This window comes from Panthera tigris, chromosome F3 (assembly GCF_018350195.1).
Source record: "Panthera tigris isolate Pti1 chromosome F3, P.tigris_Pti1_mat1.1, whole genome shotgun sequence".
In the NCBI taxonomy this organism is placed as follows: Eukaryota; Metazoa; Chordata; class Mammalia; order Carnivora; family Felidae; genus Panthera; species Panthera tigris.
In genome coordinates this window covers 39,328,517-39,347,433 of record NC_056678.1, presented here as the reverse complement: position 1 = coordinate 39,347,433, position 18,917 = coordinate 39,328,517, and the positions used below count along the sequence as shown (strand labels likewise).

Here is an 18,917-nt window from a genome sequence, read left to right as displayed (position 1 = left end):
ACCCACTTCTATGTGGAATTCTTCTGAAAGCAAACTGTGGTGTGGTTGTTTTTTGGTTGTAAAGAAACAAAGGGACTTCCATTTCCCAAATTTTAAAATAAACATTTCTTCAAAGCATTAAAAACATCTTTAAAAAAATGATTCTTGACATGCTTAGATGTCTGTCTCCCAGTCTATTGCATAATTAATAATAAGTAAAAATCATATCTTTTGAGGCTCATTTTAAACTCTACAAATGTCATCTGGATACAAAAATATTTCTTTTAAAGATGCATAAATCTGGGGTGCCTGAGTGGCTCAGTCGGATAAGCGGCCAACTTCGACTCTGGGCATGATCTCACAGTTTGTGGGTTTGAGCCCTGCGTGGGCTCTGTGCTGACAGCTCAGAGCCTGGAGCCTGCTTTGGATTCTGTGTCTCCCTTGCTCTCTCTGCCCTTCCCCCACTTGCGCTCTGTCTCTCTCTCTCTCTCTCTCAAAAATAAATAACCATTAAAAATTTTTTTAAATGTGTTTAAAAAAATAAAGATGCATAAATCTTAGATTTCATGAGGTGGAGAGAGCAACTGTTTATCTTTTCTAACACTATTTCAAAGCAAACAAATCCCTCATCCTCCAACTGATATATAATCAAGAACAGTTCTTATTTCTGTGATTAAAACAAAAGTCATGGTAGAAAGGAAGTCAGCTGGATATACAGAAATATATATTATCTTGCAACAGCTGTCTAAGCATTTTTAGTTTGTGAACTATGTGACTTTTATATTTATTATTGGTGGCCTACTAACTAATAATTATAATGTCAGCAATGAACATTTTCTTTAAAGTAAACTCTATGCCCAGTGTGGGACTTGAACTCATGACCGAGAGATCAAGAGTTGCATGTACACTGACTGAGCCAGCCAGGCACCCAGAAATCAACATCTTTTAAGTATCTATCTGGGTTAGTGCCATCTCATTTAATACATAAAACAATCCAGTGGGGTCAATATTGTTATTATTATTAATCCCACTTCTGTGCTGGTTGGCGGCAGAACTGGAAACTGGATTGGAATCCAGTTCCTTGGATTCTAAAGTTGTGCCCTCCCTGCCTAAACTTACATCCTGCTTTTTGTATTCTGGAGACTACGTTTTTGGTGGGAGTGGAGGGAAGAGAGAGAGCTCACAAGGTGCATTTCTTCCAGCCTCTCAAAGCTCTGCTGAATCTCGGTTCCAGAGGTGTGAAGATAGGTATTTTTCTAAAGCCATGTCTACAAAGGAGGTCCCTCTGAGATGCATGGATGCGCAAAAACATTGATGGGTCAGTAAAATGAAACATCTTTTTAAACTTCTGAAAAAGCTTCCAACTACCTAGGCAGATGCCGAAACAGTGAGGGTGTGGGGCAGATTAGAGACAACCTAAACCGGGCATCAGTGTATGAACAAAGCAGCTTCTGAACTACATGCCCATTACTGTTTCTAAGACCTTTCCTAAATGTTTTGTTGGAATTCCTATAGTGTCTTTGATGATCAACTTCTTATTTCCAAGCGATAGATTGTTAAGGGGCCACCAGAAGAGAGGGGTCCCTCTGGCTCTCGAGTGTCACCCATTGCTCTGTGGTGACTCACGAGGGCCAATGTTTATTACTATTAGTTAAAACAGTGCAAGGCCAGTAGGTTCCCTCTCACACTGTCAGGCTTCACTTGTTAGGGGACTAGAGGGAGCTAAGAGATGGTGTGTGGCCTCTGCCTGAGTAGCGACCTGTCCCTTTCCTGAATATGTCAAGTGAGCATGTCGGCCACCAGCAAGTGGGAAGTCTTCGCACAGGAAATAACACAACCTGTGAAGCCGATCACAGAACACTCCCACACTACTTAGTACTCTTAATCATCCTTACACACGTACAGCTTCATGACTGCCGAGACAAATTTGAAGGGAACATACACTGGGGAGTTGAAGGAAACAAGAACAGACAGGGAATCCCTGTGGATGGAAAGACATTTCTGGAATAATGCAGTGGATGTTATAAGTATACTTGTGAAACATAAAAATATCCAAAATTATTTTTCTTAGATAATGTGCGTAAGTAATGCACCCATTTTAAGAATTCAACTGGATCATAAGATAATATTTATGCCAGGGCAATTCTGGAATAGTTCTTTTGACACATGACCTTCCTTTATTTTTTAAAAGTTTATTTATTTATTTATTTATTTTGAGAGAGAGAGAGAGAGAGAGAGAGAGAGAGAGAGCGCGCACAAGCAGGGAAGGGACAGAGAGAGAGGGAGAGAGAGAATCCCAAGTAGGCTCCACACTGTTAGTTTGGAGCCAGATGCGGGGCTTGAACCCACGAACTGTGAGATCATGACCTGAGCCGAAATCAAGAGTCAGATGCTTGGGGTGCCTGGGTGGCTCAGTTGGTTGAGCGTCTTGACTTCAGTTCAGGTCATAATCTCATGGTCCATGAGTTCAAGCCCCGCATCAGGCTCTGTGCTGACAGCTCAGAGCCTGGAGCCTGCTTCAGGTTCTGTGTCTCCCTCTCTCTCTGCACCTCCCTAATCACACTCTGTCTCTCTGTCTCTCAAAAATAAGTAAATGTTAAAAAAAAAAAAAAAAAAAAGCCAGATGCTTAACCAACTGAGCCACCCAGGTGCCCCTCCTTTATTTTTTAATTAGGAAGAAAATTCAAATCTGATATGATTAGGGAATGAAATAACTATAATCAGAGTTGCCTTTGCTTAGTGTATATATGACTTTCTACAACTAGCCTCTTCTTTTCTTTCTTTCTTTCTTTCTTTCTTTCTTTCTTTTCTTTCTCTTTCACTCTCCCTTTCTTTTATTTCCTCATGCATTACTACTTCATTCTTATATATTCTCAGTTCCTGATTAAAATGTATTTTTTCACTATACATATTTAAAAAATGTATTAAACACCTAGGACACGTGTAGATGTCTGACCAGCAACCTGTTTGGTGGGGAGCCATATGAGCTGATGGCAAATTTGCTGTCATTCTGGATTTCCCCATTAATTTGACCCAACAGGGCTGAGGACGGCTGGGTTGGAAAGCCCCCTACTGTGCGTAAGGTCCTGCTCTGGGTTTTCCTGCCAGAGCTCCCGCTCTCTGTCTCTGGGGTACTGTACTAGGGCAGCTCTGGACCACTGCGGCATTCACAGAAGAACATTCGCCCAGGCAGCTCAGGGAAAGCACCAGGTTGTTTGTTATCAGGGCTCAGTGTGTCGTGAAAGGATTTCTTTTTAACTACGCAAGACAAAGTATGTGGAAAGAATGCAGTTTTGCTGCCAGATGACAGAATTATTAAAAAGACTATAAGTGAGACATACCGGGAAGTGTTAGCTTAGTTCACAGAGATTCTGTAATCATGCCTGGTTGAAAACCACGCAAATGATACTCCGTTATTCTTAGACCTCCAATTATAGTTAGGACAACCACATCTATAGTAGGTTAAAAAAGGAAAAAAAGGAAAAAGAAGAAGAAAAAAAAGAAAAGAAATACTGTGTGTAAATAATATGTAAAACATCAACCAGGAGAGGAGCAAAAGAAATAAATGAAAGCAAGAATTTAATTAGAGATTGGTATTATATGAATTATCTTTACAGTTTTAATTGTTAGGGATATTGGCAAATAAAAAGGCTAACCTCGTAGATGTTACTGCTATCTGATTAGCCGGGGAAAGATCTTTCTCGGAGTCAGTGGTGTAGAAGGAGAGAGAGCCTGTTGCTAAATTCTCAGTGTCCTCTGGCTAACTAATCTCAAGATCCTTGTGGAGCAAACGTTTTTGAACATCAAATACTTAATGTCGTGCTTATAGCTGAGTTACAGTTCATTCTTCTGTCAGAATGTCAAAGGGAAATTAAAAATCTTTACATCTTTTCTTGGTTGCATAAAAACATGGAAGGAAAAACATTTCTTTAATTGGGAAAAAAATGAAAGAAATCAGAATATTTGAAAACTGCATCACTGAATTATTCCTCCCTTTTCCCCAAAACAAAATACACCCAAAGAAATCAAACCACCTGCCCAGATTCGCCAGTATTTTTAAATGGTTTGGGGAGGTATATCTGCTGTTCAAGATTTTTGTTTGTTTAATATTCTTGTGATATTGCCGAAAATATTTTGTAGTCAGTCAAGGATATGAATGCAAAAATTATTGCGGCACAAGTTTCTACTTTCTTGCTAAATATATTATCTCTAAAGAGATTTTTTATAACTGGGGTTTGGAATTGGATCATAATAGTAAAATATGAAAAGCCTTTATATAGATCATTACTATCAGAAAGTAATGAACATATTTACTTATATACCTGGATACATTCCAGGGTACATATATTCGGTGACTGGGAATTCAACGAGATTTATGGTCTCACATGGTTCAGATTCAGCACTTGTTAGGATCTGCGTTGGCAGTCTCCTCTTTGCATCGTCCAAATTGATGCTGAAATGCTAGACAAGTTCTGAGGCCTTGACAGCCTCCAGACTATCAGCTCATACGTTTTGTTTTTCAGCATTCTTGATTTACATGCACTAATTGGTAGCTAATATGCTCCCAGAGGTAGATAAAGGTATTTGTTGCTTTAAAATCCTGTCTTTTTCTGCAACATGTGCTTTGAAAGAGAATTAGACTCTGTACATACGAGTGTCTAGGATTCCTGAATCTGGTTAAGACTTTGGCAGCATTACTGTGCAATCGCATGGTTTTTAGCGTCCCCGTTGCCTGGCTGGGTGGTGAGCCCATGACTGTTAGCCACTCCCTTCGGTAGTGACTTTTGCGTACAGAGTCAATCTAGTAAGTATTAACCCGGTACCTACTTCTGCTGTCCAGATGACCTTAAAAAGGCAATGGCAAGACAGAACACATGGAGACTGCATCTTTAGGCTCCTTTGGCAACGCTGTTTTCATTCTGAAACATGATTATATGCCCCCCGTCCATGCCCTGTAATGGCTTTCCTAGGCTCTGTGTTCTTCCGTTTCGCATGCAGTAGTATTTTTTAAATTCCCTACTGTTGATTTGTCGACTTCCACAATTTTTCACTTAGGCTGCAAAGAGCCAGTCGCGTGTTGTGCACCTTCCGTTGGTGAGCGTAACAAGGTGTGCTCTTGCAGTGTGGGGCTCTTTACTTGATGTACACAGTAATGAAAGCTCGCTATTGATTTTTCTGTAGCTGCTTGTAACTATTATAGTTGATACATCAATAGAAAAGGAAAGCACAATGTTTCATGGGAGGCAGAAAATCAGAGAATACATGATGCTCTGACAGTAAATCATGGCATAATCTTAGGGGTTGATAGATGGTTACTGCTAACTTGAAACCCATGGCTTTCCTTAAAAAGACTGTCCTATAATCGCCCGATATGTCCTAACAGACTGACTGCCCAGAATGGTGCTAAAGGACACAAGACAATGTTTCATCTTCTAAAGAAGGCTCTTTTTTCTCCCTGGGCGTTGAGTGGGAGACATTTCAGCTAGGTGGTTTGCAGTCAGGAGGACATTTTCCTTCTCCCCTTCTCTTTCTAGAGCTGAAATGTCATAGACTCTAAGAAAGCTCAGAGCGTAGGTCATTCCTGAGAACAGCAAACAATAGGGGAAAAATGAGCTGCCATTAATTCTTAACTCTCAAGGGCCTGGAATGAAAAACAGAACTTTAGTGGAACTTGGGCGTTGGTAGTAACAGCATTTTAGTTATTGGCTCAGAAAAGCAAACGAGGCTGGGAGGACTTGCCCCCCGCCAGTTTCTACCTTCCAAAAAGTTACCAGGAGTCTATGACTCATGGGTGATGTTCTTATGAAAGGAATGCTCGAAAAATGTTTGGGGCATTAGGAATGCTTGCATTCTGCCTTTACAAAGCCATTTTAAAAATCTTAAATCAATAAAGCCTCTAAATTATTGCAATATCCTTTATCACTCTCTCTCTTTTCTCCCACCCTCCACCATCTTAATTAAACATCTCCCCACATTTATATACACAGGGTTAACTCCAAAACAATTACACCGATGCCGTACTTTTAGTGTTTAAGCCATTTTACAAGCATCTTATAATCTGTCCATTAATTACTGGAGCTTTGAGCATTGTTTGAAGCTCGCCCCCATCAAATGTATTAATTATTTAAGAAGGAGCCATATTTTTAAGTGGTGCTGATAATCATTTAGAGTTTTACTACTATAAACATAGAGGCATTAAATATAAATGATACTTACTAGTGTCCAGGATTGTTTTTGTCTTCACACCAGATTGATGTTATAAAAACAAGCTAGCAATGAATAAACTGGTTCATCTATTAACTCTTTGTATGAATAGCACAGTTTCACATTTCCTCCACTAAGTATCTACCAAGGGTGACAAAATATGGGTTAGGTTCTTAGCTTTCCAAATGAATTTGGTTCCCTTTTCAGCATTATCCTGGGGATTGAATGAATTGGGACAGCAAAAAAGTATGTGAGAGAGTTCTTATTCAAATTGCTTAACATGGCTCCTAGTCAATGAATATTCATTCCATCCATCCATCCATCCATCCATCCATACTGTGAGCCAAGCTTGGGGTTATGGATTTTAAACAAATGGTACAAACTCTAGTATAGACAAACACAATATGGCAATTACTACATGGAAGAAAGTGTGAAAATAGCACACAGAAGTAGAGCAGGCATCTTCAAAGAGGCAACTTTCAGATAGGCCCTTAATGATCAATAGAAGTCCACAGGTAGAAGCAGGTTAAGTTGTACAGCAGGTTAAGTCATATATATCGTATGGTTAGTATATGCTAAATACAGTTGGGATGTAAAAGCAATGCTGAATGGGCTTCCTACCACGAGAGGCCCATGGTATGTGCACTTCTGACATTGTGGTGCACACACACTGCCAGCACCTGTGGTTTTCTGAATTTGCACCACTACCTTTCTACAAATGGGCTCAGGTGCTACCTCTGACAGCTGCCAGGGTCCTTTGAGCATGGGCCTCTCTGTCATGGAAAGGTCCGTCCTCCCTAATCTCATCCCCTCTATGGCACTTTCCAGTGTGTTGAGGGAGGGCATGCTTGGACGTAAAAACGTAGCTGAGAGTTGCTGGGGAATACCAGTGACTCGGTGACTCACAGACTGGCTTGATAGGTCACAATCAGAAACGAGAGGGTTCTTAGCCTCAGCACCAGTCATATAATTCCTAGAGCCAGGAGGGGTGAGCCTAGCCACAATCAGAGTCCTCAAGGCCAGACCAGAGTGGGAATCACTGTTGGCGACATAACTGTTATCGCAACCCACTCTCGTCTGCCATGGTTGCTTTCTCGGATATGAGAGTGCAGATGTTCAGCACCAAGAAGTGCAAATAAACCAGACTCTGTCGGTAAGCATATTGTATACCAAGAATTGGACCAGAAGCTAAAGACAAATAGATGAAGAAGAATCATCTCCATCCTTTTTAGTATAGAAGATCCACAAAAGGGGGCGCCTGGGTGGCTCAGTCAGTTAAGCGTCCGACTTCAGCTCAGGTCACGATCTCACACTCCGTGAGTTCGAGCCCCGCGTCGGGCTCTGGGCCGATGGCTCAGAGCCTGGAGCCTGCTTCCGATTCTATGTCTCCCTCTCTCTCTGCCCCTCCCCCGTTCATGCTCTGTCTCTCTCTGTCTCAAAAATAAATAAACGTTAAAAAAAAAAATTAAAAAAAAAAAAAAGATTCACAAAGGATCCCTTTCACATTTTCTTGTGCCTGAAGATCAATTTTTATTTCACCCCTGTAGATTATTTATTGAGGTAACAAAATATATTAAAAAAGAAAAATCACTTATACAGAAACAATAATTTTAATAATTTATTAATTATCAGAGGTTTAAAAAAATTTTTTTTCAATGTTTATTTATCTTTGACAGAGAGACAAAGCACAAGCGGGAGAGGGGCAGAGAGAGAGGGAGACACAGAATCTGAAGGAGGCTCCAGGCTCTGAGCTGTCAGCACAGAGCCCAATGTGGGGTTCAAACTTGCAAACTGTGAAATCATGACCTGAGCCAGAGTCGGATGCTTAACCAACTGAGCCACCCAGGTGCCCCTATTATCAGAAGTTTTTATTTTTTTTTTAAATGGTGGGGTTTTTTTTCTCTCAAATTTACAGCTACTATATTTTCTTCATTTTTGATTCAGAACTTTTCCCTTATATATATATCAGTGCTTCCCTGTTTTTTTTTTTTTCCAACTCTATAGTACTGTCTTCTCTCCCCATTTTTGAAAGGTATTTTTTTTACTAATGTGATTAATACGTAGTAATTAACCAATTACTTCCATTAACCAAAAATTACTTCCATTTTTTTTAACATTTAATCAAAACATACATAACTGCCAATCAGACATCTATTCAGCACAAAATGACTACTGGGGGGGGTATTGACTTGCTACTGTTAAGTAAAAACTAAAGACATTTTGTGTTATTTAGCATTTACAATCTTATTGGAGACACACGCGCAATTTTTAAATGAATTTTTGAAAGTGTTAACAATATTCTGGGTAGTTTGATCAATAATTTTGAATTCCAGTCCCCATTTAGGAACCATGAGTCTCAGAGATCTATCAGCAATTTGCATATGGGAGCAATTTAATAACTATTCCCAATTTAATTTTTTTGATATCTAAAAAGCCATAAAAATCTTTTTATGATTAAAAAATTTCATCTTAAATATATCATAAGTTGCCTTTAAAAAGCTCTCGTACTCACTAGGACAGAGACAAAGAATGCCAGGTGGTTTCAATGGTACCTACTAATGGCTATTTATAGACTGTTAAAATCATAGCTGTATCATGTTAAAACAAACAAATAAGCCAACAAACATACAACATGGTCCTATGCCTGTCCCCACAGAATACTACTACAGTAGTCTCAGGTAAGCAATCCAGAGCAACAGTATTCATTTGGGAGGGATTCAGAAAGCCCAAATATTCTTTTTTCTTATGTATACTTGGAGTACTGCAGATACCTCATATTGACTTTGAAGAATTCTCTATATACCAGTGCAAACCTCACAGATGTGTTTCTGCAAGTAAATTAAGAATGCAAGAAACTTATTGTTAATATCCAGCAACCTTATTAATATTTAGTTATCTAAATATTATAAACCTAACTTAAATATAAATCATTATAAGTATTATGAATCTCACTTACAATTTTATTTCACTTACATTTTTATTGTGCTGTTTATTGAAGTAAGAGCTTAGGGGCACCTGGGTGGCTCAGTCGGTTAAGTGTCCAACTCTTAATTTTGGTTTAGGTCATGATCTCAGTTCATGAGTTCAGGCCCTGCGTTGGGCTCTATGCTGACAGTTCAGAGCCTGCTTGGGATTCTCATTCTCTCTCTTTCTCTGTGTCTCTGTCTCTCTCCCTCTCTGCTCCCCTGCCCTGTGTGTTCTTCCTCAAAATAAATAAACTTAAAAAAAAAAGTGAGAGCTCATATATGTGTGTGGTTACATATAGTATATTCAATAAATTTTTGAGAAATAAAATTATATTTGATAATGATCTTTAGTAAAACTTATAATCATTTATGCAGTATATTCATCCCATAAATTTGTGTGTTTTGAAAGTTCAAATTTCTGAAAGCAGGGGAGACATCCATGTCTGTATGATAAACTGCATTTCTCTTGTATATGAATTTTTCCTTTATGTTCAGGCCTTTCTAGCAGTCATTTCTAAAGCTTTTTTTTTTTTTTAGAGAGAGCGAGAGAGAGTGAGTTGGGAAGAGGGGCAGAGGGAGAGAAAGAGAGAATATTAAACAGGCTGCATGCTCAGTGCAGGCCTCATGAAAAGCTTGATCCCACGAGCCTGAGATCATGATCTGAGCCGAAATCAATAGTTGGACGCTTAACCGGGTGCCCCACTGCAGTCACTTTAGTTATTTGGGGCATCAAGTCACTCAGAGTCCTGTAATGGGAGGACCTAGTGTGGTAAGACCTTCTGAGTTTTCAGAGGGAAACTGAAATCCACATTTTATACTGGTTCTCTTAATTTTAAAAGTTAGATCATCTTCTAAAAAAAAAAAAAAAAAAAAAGAGGTCCAAATTTTATGAATCAGCCACCAGTTTAAGACATCTACCTAGGTTAGAATTGTTTAGACACAAGGTTGGTGGGATATTTGTTTGAGACTCACCTGAGAATTCATTAATATAGTGACATTCATTACTCAGGAAATTCTGGGCATTTTTAACCTCCCCTCCCTGATGATTTTAACGAGCAATCTAACTTTAGAAATTACTGCTGAAACCTAACATGCTTGAGAATCACCTAAAGAGATGGTTAAAATACAGATTCTCGGGCCTTATCCTTAGATATTCCTTCTTAGTAGGTCTAAAAGAGGTTCCCTGGAATCTGTTCTTTTCAGAAGGACCCAGGTGATGCTGACACAGGTGGTCCTTGAACAGGGGCCTAAAGGGCTCACGCCGTAGTAGCACAAACAGCATTTCCACAGGTCGTAGGTATGGGACCCATGTGGAGCAAAGTGGGGTAGTGGCTAGAGCATGGGCAATGAAGTGAGCCAGGCTGCACAGTCCCTTTCTCCACTGCACACCAGCTGACCCTATGAAGCCTCCTCTAGCTGGCTTTCCTCGATTGTAAAATGAGCACATTTTACCTCATAGCAGATTTAGTGACAGAATTACATGAGACAGCAATGTACCTAAAGTGTCTCGGGCAACATCTGGCACATAGTAGTTTCTTAAGAAATATTACTTTTATTAACATCTTCAACATAACACTACTCTAAGTCTTTGAGGCTGGGTAAGATGTTTTATAATAGTATGTTAGATGATGACAAATGCTTAGTAGAGACTGAAAACCACAAAGGGTTAAGAGGAGAGAAAAACTACTTCCCAAAGAGGGGGGTTGGGAAAGTCTCTCAGAGAGAAAGGGAAGGGTTTGTGGAGCTTGAAAGCTTGGGGAAAGCTCTGAACGGCATTTCCAGAAAGGGGGTTGAGTAAGATAGTAAGGTGCAACACAGGTTCTAGGAACATCAAAGTGTTCAGTTTGCTGGGGAAAAAACAGCATGCTGAGGAGGGGTAGATGACAATGGGACATGACTGGAAAGGCAGGCTAGAGTCTCACCGTATAGGGCTTCAACATGAGATCTTGCCTATTCTGTGTGTGCGTGTGAGCATGTGCAGATGTGCATGCGCACGTAGTTGTGGTCGCAGTAGTAGGACTAAGGGCTTCCAGGATCTTTGGAAAGAGAGATCTGCTGGACTTCGGTCAAGATGTCTCAGTGAATTCACGTGTGGACATACCCTTTCTGTTTCAAACATATCAATGACAGAAAAATATTAAGAGAGAAAATGACAATAGTTAGGTCCCCAAACAGTATCAACAACTCTGTCAGAAGCAGAAGAGAAATGCAGAGCTGTGGCCAGTGCTGAAATGGTGAACAGTAGCTAGAGTCCAGCTTCTGGAGGCTGATGGGAAATAAAGGACTGTGCATCAGGCAACCAGAGGCAGGACTTACTTGAAGTCCGGGCATGGGGCAGGGCTCAGGCAGGCATGCTACTGCTCTGCTCCTTTTATAAAAGGAGGCTGCAAAAAGAGAGAGAGAAACTATTCCTAATATACTGCCTGAGTTACATATTTTGGCAGGCTGTGGAACTAGGGAAGGGTTAGAACGGTCTTTGACTGGATCTGATCTGATCTGATCTAGGTCCAGTATCACTGCAGTGCAAAGCCCTAAATGCCATTATAAGGCTGGCTTTTTGAACTTGGGACGTTGTAGTGTTAGACAGAAGCAAATACAGAAATTATGACTCAAGAGGAGAGCAAAAGAAACCTAAGAGAAAGACATAGAAACAATAAGAGGCACCAAAAATCTCACTCAAAACAAGTCTGCAAGTCATAATGTGAAAAAACCATCAAGATATATATTGCTAAGGAAGAAGCCAACAAAACAATTAAAACATCAATTTATGCCACAAGAAATTGTTTCTATGGAAGATTCAGAAGCAAACGTCAAAATTAGTATGCTCAGGATGTTCAAGAAATAAACAGAGGTGTTCCTGGCAGGCTGAGTCAGTAGAGCATGAGACTTTTGATCTTTGGGTTTTAAGTTTGAGCCCCAGGTTAGGTATAGAGATAACTGAAAAATAAAATCTTAAAAAAAATAATGCTGAAGAGATAAATAAAAGGACACTATTGATTTTAAAAAAAAATTTTAAACTTATTTATTTATTTGAGAGAGAGACAGCACAAGCAGCAGAAAGGCAGAGAGAGAGAGAGAGAGAGGAGGGAGAGAGAATCCCAAGCAGGGTCCATGCTGCCACGTGGAGCTAGATATGGGACTTCATCTCATGAACTGTGAGATCATGGCCTGAGCTGAAACCAAGAGATGGACGCTCAATCAATGGAGACACCTAAGTGCCCCAAGACACTGTTTATTAAAAAAGAGGGGTACCTGGGTGGCTCAGTCAGTTAAGCGGCCGACTTCGGCTCAGGTCATGACCTCGCGGTCCGTGAGTTCGAGCCCCGCGTCAGGCTCTGTGCTGACAGCTCAGAGCCTGGAGCCTGTTTCAGATTCTGTGTCTCCCTCTCTCTGACCCTCCCCCGTTCATGCTCTGTCTCTCTCTGTCTCAAAAATAAATAAAAAATAGGGTCATGTGGGTGGCTCCATCAGTTGAGTGTCCGACTTTGGCTCAGGTCATGATCTCGTGGTTCATGAGTTTGAGCCCCACACCCGGTTTGCAGCTGTCAGCCTGTCAGCACAGAGTTTGCTTCAGATCCTCTGTCCTCCTTTCTCTGTCCCTTTCCAACTTGTGCTTTCCCAAATATAAATAAATTGTTTTAAAAAAAGAAAGAAAAAAATTATGTAATGACATAGGCAAAAATTAAAAACAGTACATATGTTTAAAACAAAACAATAATTATTTATATAAAAAATTTTGATTGATGGGATGGATATATGCTAGGCCACATATAGTTGGAGACAGAATTTGAATTTTTTTTAAGGTAGGCTCCACACCCAATGTAAGTCATATGCTATACCTACTGAGACAACCAAGCACCCCTAGAAGATGATATTAACACAAAAAACAGCACAGTAAGTTGGGGGCAAGGGGTTGGGGAGGAGGAGGGCATAAAAAAGTGCAACACAGAAGATAGATTGAGAGGCTCCAACATGTCTAACAGGAGTTAGCAGAGGGGATTCCATAGAATATATGAAAAGAGAATAACAGAATTTTCCAGTATCTTCCAATAAGATGTGCACTTCTGGAATCAATTTTTACTTAGTTTGTAGTGAAAGTATATTAGCAATAAGAGAAAGCCCTAAAAGTCATGAGGAAGAAATGGCAGTAGACATCCAATAGATTTTTCAAGTGTTCAGAGAAGATATCATCAACATGAAATTTTATATCCAACTAAACTATCATTCATGATGAGGCAAAATTTTAATTATTTTCATACAAATAAAGAATGGTTTAGCAATAAACAGATCAAACTCACCTCTTAAAAAAACAGATTATTAACATGCGACTGTCAAACCACCAAACAAATGCATTCTTGGGCATTTACTCCAGAAAAATGAAAAACTTATGCTCCTACAAAACTTGTTCATGATCTTCATAGAACTTTTATCTGTAACAGTCCAAAACTAGAAACAACCCAAATGTCCTTCAACAGGCAAAAAGTTAGACAAACTGTAGGACATCTGTACCATGGAATACAACACAACCATAGAAGTAGCAAACAATTGATACCCTCATGGATGGATCTCAAGGGAATATTGTTGAGTGAAAAAGGCCAGTTACAAAAGGTTACAAACTGTATAATTATCTTGAAATATCAAAATTCCCGACACAGAGAACAGATTAGTTATTGCCAGGGTTTAAGAAAGGAGAAAAAGGCAGATGTGACTATAAGGGGATAGTGCCAAAGAGTCTGGTGGTGATGGAAAAATTCTGTATCATAATTCCATTGGTAGCTATAACAAATTTATACATGTGAAAAAATTGCAAGAACTACACACAAACGAGTGTATATAAAAAACTGGTGATCCAAGCAAACTGTATAACTGAATAATCTCAGTGGACTACACCCATGTCATTTCCTGGCTTTTATATTGATTATAGTTGTATAAGACGTTACTGTGAGGGAAACTGGATGAAAGGAATGTGGGACCTCCCTGTACAATTTTTCTTCCTTTGCAACTTCCTCTAAATCTATAATGATGCCAAATTAGAAGCTAAAAAGGGATTATAGACTGGATTAAAACACACACACACACACACACACACACACACACACACACAGAGTCTAGTCACAAGCTGCTTATAAGAAACCCACCTAAATCATAGAAATCCTATTGAATCAAGTGAACAGCTGAAAATAAAGAGATCAGAAAAAATATTGCCAATATTAATTTTAAAAAGCTGTTAAAACTTTATTACTATCAGACAGAGCAGATTTTAAGATAAAAGAATTAAAAGGAAAAAAAGACACTGTAGTAATATTAGAAATAATCCACCAAGATAGAACATTGTCAAGAATAACATAAATAAATAAAACTTGGCATCTAACAGAGATTGTATTTTTTAGTCCATATGCCACATTTATGAAAACTAAGGATAACATCACAAAAGAAGTTCTAACACAATTATTTCAAGGAATCAATAATATGCACAGCTTTATAATGTAATCAACATAGAATCCAAAAATGAAGATAATCAAACTATCCATTTGTTTGGAAATTTTAAAATATTAAGTGAATCGTGGGTTAAAAAAAAAAAAAAAAAAAAAAAAAAAAAATCAGATCATAGGGGTGCCTGGGAGGCTCAGGCAGTTAAGCATCAGAATTTGGGTCAGGTCATGACCTCATGGTTTGTGAGTTTGAGCCCCATGTCAGGCTCTCTGATCTCAGTGCAGAGGCCACTTTGGATCCTGTCTCCTCTCTCTGCTTCTCCCTGGCTCGTGCATGCACATTCTCTCTCAAAAACAAATAAACATTAAAAAAAAGATCACAATAGAGATCACAAAATATTTAGAACTGGAAAAAGGGTCACCAGATAAGGCTGCTCAGGTTGTGTACCACACAACTGTAAAGGATGCACTGACATAAGACTATGATGTTAGTGGTGCCCCCTAGAGTTTTGTAGAGTGATATGCATAACTCTGCAGCAGCATTTCCCACATCAAAACTTCTGCAGATACAATTATGGATGGGCAAAGTGGGAACTTTCAAACACTAAATGCTTTCATGAAAATATACTAACAGAATTTTTAACTCAAGAAGGTAGAATGAGAAGAGCAAAGTAATAAAGATGAGAGCAGCATTTATTGAAATTGGAGTTGAAATAAAGGATCACCAAGACCAAAACCTTTTTACTTAAAAAGAAGGCTAATAAAATGGACAAAACTTTCCATAGTAAGTTGTGAAATTTTAGAAGAATTCCCATTAAAGACTGGAATAAGGCAAGAGTGCTTGTTATCACTGCTTCAAGTCAATACTGCCTAGTCAGTAACATAAGACAGGGAAAGGAAATCAGAAAGGCAAAGGAAATCAGAAAGGCAAAAGATAAATCTGTATTTCCAGACTATGATGGTCTATATGGAAGGCCCAAGATAAACCACAGAAAACCCATTTCATATGAGAGAATTCAGCAAGTTTGTTAAACACAAATTTTATATATGAATCAGTTACATGTATATTAACCAATGAGAAAAATGTAATAGAAAAAAAATTTGCATTCACAATAAATTCTAAGAGCGACTCTGAATAAATCAATAAAAAATGATACTTCTGGGGAGAAAATTACACGGCATTATTGAAGAAGCTGTACCAAAGCACACGTGACTAAAGGAAAGATAAACTATGTTCATGGATGGGAAGAACTCAGTTCTATGAAGATAATAGTGCTCCCCAAACTAATCTCTAAATATGATGCAATTCTATTCAAATTCCCATTTGTGTCATCTCTGGAATTACAGCAAGCCAATCATAAAGTTCATATGGGAAAGCAAGACCATAAGAATAATTAAGACTATTTGGAAATATAAAGTATAGCAACTACTCAACCAGATATCAAGTATATCAAGAATACTTAAAACATGTGGAATTAGCACAGTGATAATCAAATAGACCAATGGAAGAAAACAGTCCAAGAAGAGACCCACACATACATAGATCTTGAGTATATAAAAAAATGTGACCTTAAAAATAGTGGGAAAGACAAGCTATCCAATAAACTGTGTTGGGACAAATGACTACTAGGGAGGACAGTAAGACAAAATAAAATAAAAACTAGATCTCTACCTCATATTTTACACAAAGTTAATTCTGGGCACATTAAAGACCTAAATTTGAAAAGCAAGGTTTTCATATGTTTGGGAAAAAGCTAAAGGAGGATATATTTTATGATATATAGAACAGATAAGAAAGGATTCCTTTTATGATATATAGAATAGATAAGGAAGGATTCCTTAAAGAAGCTACAAATAAATACAATGTACAGCATGATACATATAGTTATTAATACTGTATTGAATATTTGAAACTTGTTTAAAAGAGTAGATCTTAAAAGTTCTCATTATAAGAAAAAGATTGTAACTATGTACGATGTGGATATTAACTGGACTTTTATTGTGATCATTTTGCAATATATACATATCAGATCCTTATGCTGCACACTTGAAACTAATCCAATATGTCGATTATATCTCAATTTAAAAAGGCTACAAAAAGCAAAAACAAATGGTAAAATATTAATGAATGTGGCTACCTCTGTGATAGAAAAGATACGTAAGTGAAACAAAAACCCAATTATCTTTTCTTTTTTTCTATCTTTTCTATCTACCTATCTATTGAAGAGAACGCTTCAAATCAAGAAGGAAAGACATACATCCCAATGGGCAAAGGACATGAATAGGTACTTTAGAGAAACAAAAAATTCTTAATCTCATTGGTAATCAGAATGCAAATTAAATCAGAATAATGACAGAAATTTAATTATAGTATTGATGATGATATTGGGAACCCTCAATTACTGTGGATAGGAATGTAATTTGGCACAGCCACTTAGAACAATTCGGCTACTTCTAGAATTGAAAAGTATTATTCAGAAATATATGTATAAGAAGACATGTAGAAAAACATGTTCCCTCAGCATTGCTTATAACAAATATCCATCAAGTGGAGAATGGAGCAATAATTGTGGGGTTCGTTATATAATGAAATACTACAGATCAGTAAAAATGATGATCTGGGCTCTGGATTCCTTAAGGATTCCAGAGCTACATGAATCAAAATAGAAATCTGGAAAACATAATATGGAGCAAAGAAAAGGTAAATTAAGGTGTCTTCTAATATTAAAAAGCCTTATTCTTTTCTAAGATAAGTTTCTGCAACTACCTCTTTGAAAGAGGAAGTTCCTGGAAGTTATAATTAGAAATGATACTGTTACAGTATTCAGGGACCCCGATCCTTTTTGACATGGGTTGTCCTGGACAAATGCCAGCACATGTGGTTATCCAATTTGCCCTACAATTTCTTGTAGCTAGGACTAACAAAAACTTGTTTATGATTTTAAAAGAAGTTGCTCATTACAAAAACCCTATCCTGACCATGACTATCAAGAACATACTAAAGACTACATGCTGAAACTTTTACTTTGGTATTCTTAAAACACTTAAAAACATGCACGAATTCATTTTTAAATGTCCATTTCCTGTTCTTTTACTCGACTTAGTCTAGTCCTCTGAGTTTGAAGCTAGCCATATTAAACAAAAGGGAGAATCTGTTAATAATCCAGGCTAAGAATCTCTGATAAATTATCAGCTTCTGTTCACAATAAAGCTTTGTAAGAAGATAGGAATTTGGGCACCAGATGCTTCTTCACATTAAAAAGAAAATCTGCATAGAGTCAGCATGAAAGATAAATACCCTATAATTTCAACAGTGCTTCTGACTTTGCAGTGATAAAACTTGCAATCCCATTCCTAAAACTGGTAAATAGGAACCAGCCCTGGATGAAACCACTCTTGGCAACCTTGAGAGGGATGTTGGTGAGAAGGCATTGCTAACCATTAAGAAGGGACTTTCATGAAATATCCAGAAGGATCAGATTTCCTCCAAATTCATAATGGGTCTACTTTATGTAGAAGGGGTTATCTTGATAATAAATGACAAGCATTTGTATAGTGCTTTATGGTGTACAGATGCAATCATTTCACCAAAAAAAGCAGCAGTGAGTAGTGGAAAAAATCTGGACTTTGGAATCTGAGGTGTGTTTACGTCTCTGTTCTATTAGTTTCTAGCTGGGTGATTTTCTGTAGTTGTTTGACTTCTGTTCTCAAAGAAGAGTAGTAAAACAGGAACAGCTCACTTCTTGTCTAAGATTTGCTGTGAGGATTAGAAACAATATGTGTAAGGTGCTCTGCTCATAGAAGACAAAAGAGGCAGCTATTATACTAAGAAAACCAAAGAGGTAGCTATTATAATTGAACACACTAATTAAGCAAGTATCACATTTGTTTGCTTGTTTTTAAGTATTGCTTTTAATACAAACTATATTCCAGGCATGATGCTAAGTGCTAGGAATATAGAATGAAAACAGACCTGGCACTCTGGTTGTGGGCCATCCAAAACAATTACAAAATAGAGTGGAGATCTGTGTAATAAGCTACAGGAATTCAGAGGAAGAAGTGTGAGTCTGTCTGTGCAGACTTCTCAGAGAAGGTTATCTTGAACCAAGACATGATGCACTCATCTGACACAAGAACCTGCAAGATAGTCACTGGTGTCCACGTTTTAGAGCCAAGGAAGCAAAGATCCTAGTAGACTTGCACGTTGTTATTAACTAGGGATTCTGCCAACATGCCTGTTATTCTGCTTCTAGGTGGTAGAACCCAGAAGACTGGATTTCAAAGTTCCACATCTTTGAACTGTGAAAACGTTTTAACCCATGCACAAGTTCATGTT

General features: G+C 38.2%; 1 protein-coding gene across 5 annotated transcripts in view; it reads right to left on the bottom strand.

Moving 5' to 3' along the window:
- Positions 1-18,917, bottom strand: part of NR5A2 (nuclear receptor subfamily 5 group A member 2) — a 124,321-nt gene that overhangs the window by 21,046 nt on the left and 84,358 nt on the right. The gene's annotated exons all lie outside the window — the stretch shown is intronic.